Here is a 4,043-nt window from a genome sequence, read left to right on the forward strand (position 1 = left end):
GAAAATTTTCATTTAAACTATAAAATTATATTAAATATAAAAAATTCTAGATTTATTGCATATATATAACTTTAATTTTTATTTGATATAATACACCTGATGTATTCTTATATAAAATTCTTATATAAGGAATTTTTTAAAAATTTACTTTAACTCAGCTTATATAAAATGAGAATATAAAAATTGGAACACAATATAATATGTACACGTATTTAAGACAAAGAATTGAATTATAAGCAATTGAGATAAATAAAATAAAATTGAGACTTTATGCAAGTGGCTAATTCGTATCGGAAATAATTGTCTTAAGAGATTGTCTTATTTTAATGTAATTACTCGTTTTTAAGATGAATTTTGGAAATTACATTTATAAAAACGATTAAACTTAGAGAGTTAATGTTTTGCATTCATTCGTATTTGACGTAACTTTTCAAATTTTTGCAAAGCTTTTTGTTATATATTATATAAGATATGGATAGACGCACAGGTCATGTTGCGTAAAATCGTTTTTATCGGGCGCAGTGATTATCTCATCGTCTGATATAAAAATTTTTTTTATTTTATTCTTTACGATCATTATCATTCGATCTATAATAAATCATAAGAATAAAATGGCAGCGCTTAAAAGAAAATATTTCGGTTTTTACTAAAAAGAAAGATTTACTTTTTTGGGACACGGAAAAATACTAATTTTAGAGATATCAAAAAATTAGAAGGACGAATGATAGCCTAATATGTAGGTACACTACACGTTTGCAAAAGCGCAAGCCGATCTGCTTAGTCCCGTTTGCACCAACATTACTTTGCACGACTTTAAGTGACTTAAAAAAAAAAATCGAAATATTTTTTTTTGTATTCTTCTAGTTTGGAATCTTGAAAATGTATTAAGGACTCTCTCCGTCTCATTTTAAAGCGAAAGAGAAATAGAGAGAGAGTTTTAAGCTATACTTAAAATCAAAATAATGTCGATGTAATTGGGCCTTAGTAATTTCGAGAAAAATATGCAACTTGAAAAATATTAAAAAAAAAAGAGTTTAAAATTTCTTATGCATTTACGACGTAGATAATGAATAATTTCATCAGTATCTCTTTAATACATTTTCAAGACTCCAAACTACAAGAATACAAAAAAAATATTAATAATAAAATATCGATTTTTTTTACCCGACATACTAAAATATCCCTCAAAAAAAAATTAAAAATCATTTAGAATATGTGTACTTTTTGGGAATAAAATTCCACAAGATTAACAAACAAACCAAGAAATTGTCTAAAAATCAGTAAGTAAATATATCAACGTTATTAACGATTTCCAATACATGACATAATGTCCTTGTAACTACAAAAGGCTTCATTAAATGACCTTACAATACTGGCCTAATCTTATAATTCTCTTAAGCACGGAAACACAAGGTCTCAGATTTTAACGCTTGTAAATTAAAAAGTCAGATAAAACAATAACTTCTAACGAAATATTATCTACAAATAGATTATTTGATGTTTATCTCTTTACAGTTTATCGGTATAGTTTATAGAATACATTGAGGCGAATTTTTGTGTCATTCTATTTATAGAAATCAAAATAAAAAAATAGGAGAAGTACGTGAGTCGACGAGGTGAATTCCTTTTCTACAAAGGGGTTAATCGAACGAATGACTGAGAAATTATGGAACTAACGGAGACCTCGACGCGACGGTCGCACGCGAGTCGCGAGGAGCGGCCAGTACAATAACACGCTTCAACACGCTTCTCGGCTCTCGCCAATCTCACCTCACGCACACAGGAGGTGAGCTCTCACATGTATACATACATCGTCATCGCGTATCATCGCACAGCGGCGTCGACGCGTGCACGCCGTGCAGCAGTCACGCACGACGACGCGCATCGATGAGGCGCGTGGCGCGTCGACCGCATGACGGCGCCACGAGAAACGGCGTCGCGACGCTGTCGTCAGGCGGCGCCGGTCGCGAGGAAACGTAACGGGGTGTATGGTGCGATGCGAAAGGATTGCGGACGGTAACCGAACGAGAAAGCAGCAGCGCCTCCGTCTCCGTTGCGTCGGTATCCCCCAGGTCGACCTTTCAGTTGCCGCGCGTTTCGCTCTCGACCGCTCCTAGAAACTCGGAGACGAGTTGAGCGAGAGAGAGAGAGAGAGAGAGAGAGAGAGAGAGAGAGTGAGTGCACGCGCTCTTTTCGCGACTCTCTCGCTCCTATCCCATCCGTCCTACCCAGTTCTACCATCACCTCCTCTTTCTCCTTCTCCCCGTTTCTCTTTCTGTCATTCATATCTTTTCGCCTACTCCTTTGTTGCTTTCCTCGTCGGCATTCTCAGAGACTGTCTCGTTATACGTAAGTCCTTGTCGCTCGTTCATCTGGCTACACCCAGTTTTCGTCGCTTGAGTTGGTCCCCGATGAAGACTCCGATACGAGAATCCTAGCCTAAAGAATCCGGCCTACTATCGGAGAATAGCCGGCGAGTAGAGAGCGTCTTGCGCGGATACACGCGTGTCACGCAATGCGTCAGTGCCGTGTGTGTACGTGTGTGCGTGTCACCGTGCCGGTGCAAGACAATCTATCTTCCTCTCGCGTCATTGTTATTGTCGATTTATCGTTCCAACCACCCTGCTAGTGACTAATTGAGCTCGGCGATGAGACCGTTTCTCGCATGGCTGCCGTCTCGCACGTCGGCGACCCTGTCAACACTCGTCACCATCGAGGAGATACTTCGAAGCCGGCAATAACAGAAATAAGAAGGTACGACATTGCCAAGTTACCTCGTTATGAGCGATGACAGTTTCAATCCAGAAAAAGAGAGTTCGCGATCAAATTTTTATGTGAGTGTACATGTCGTCTACCTAGATTCATCCTCGATTGAATTAAGGTCGCAATTCTCCCTTGAGAATTAATTCCTCTTTAGCGATGAAATACTCCTTGTTAGGGATATATCCTTTAGGTTCGTGTCCGATATATATCTTCCCTCACGTGCGAGATGACATATGTGTGTCAGTTCGTAGCACAAGTGGTAGTTGATTGCATGCATCACGGTCAATCCTTTTGAATCCTGTGAGAGAAGTGTATATGTGTTAAATAAATTAACTCTTTATTTTTAGCTTCTTCGTTATGAGTCGTTCAATGTGATCAAAACTTGTTTCACTTACAATACTATTCTTTGTAGATATATAATTGGATAGCTCTTAGAATGGTTTAGCATCTTTGTGTCTCACAATTGAAGGATGAATTATATGAATAGTCTTTATATTAGGTGTAGTAAAAAGAAATCCATTATTTTTGCATGAAATTAAATGGAAAAATAATGAATTTCTTTTTACTACACCTAATATAAAGAAAAATACGTGACTGCGTTATATAATCCAATAGCAATTTATAACATGGTAAAACATTAATTTATTTAAAAACGTTTATATCGTTAGATTTAATATTAAATTTTAAGGATTATATTTTATTACAAATTCTATTTATGAAAATATCTTTTGATAACCACGCAGGATTTATATTTCAGTTATATAAATAATTTATTATTTATTAATAAAATTAAATCAATAATTAATGCCATTCGCCATGAATAGTTTTCAAATGGTGCTACTAGTGCACAAATCCATCGATATCTACACGATTAAATTGTTCCTCAATTCTTTTCTATTAAAATTTCGATCCTGTCATTGAATGCACGAACAGAATACGTTATTCAAATGCGCATTGCATCTATGTACGGCGATGCCCTCAGATCAAGCGAATCATATACATATACAATGAATCACAAGAATATTCATAATACTAATTATAACTTTAAAAAGTTGATATATTTTCGAAGAGAAAAACTTTACCTATAAGAACGTGCAAATCTATATTAATTTTATGTTTCCAAATATTTATATTTCAAAAGTAATTTGTGACAAAAGTCAAAAAATTACGTACAATATTGGAATATTGATATCACAAAAGTATTCATGATTCTTGTAATTGAATATATTTATTAAGCATAATTATAAATTTCGTTAAATCTTTAGATTTGATATATTTTT

The 4,043-nt window shown here is 35.0% G+C and overlaps 1 protein-coding gene across 3 annotated transcripts in view; it reads left to right on the top strand.

Moving 5' to 3' along the window:
* The window catches only part of LOC108685602 (transmembrane protein 189), a 14,260-nt gene that overhangs the window by 4,832 nt on the left and 5,385 nt on the right, over positions 1-4,043 (top strand). The window contains exon 1 of one of the 3 annotated variants that reach the window (XM_018190469.1): positions 1,603-1,786. The exons of 1 other annotated variant lie outside the window; for it this stretch is intronic. The gene's annotated coding sequence lies outside the window, so the exon portion shown is untranslated. Of the gene's footprint in view, positions 1-1,602; positions 1,787-1,878; positions 2,755-4,043 lie in introns of those variants that run through there. One more of the 3 variants, XM_018190467.1, reaches the window with a different exon arrangement.

Source organism: Atta colombica, unplaced genomic scaffold (assembly GCF_001594045.1).
Source record: "Atta colombica isolate Treedump-2 unplaced genomic scaffold, Acol1.0 scaffold155, whole genome shotgun sequence".
Taxonomy (NCBI): Eukaryota; Metazoa; Arthropoda; class Insecta; order Hymenoptera; family Formicidae; genus Atta; species Atta colombica.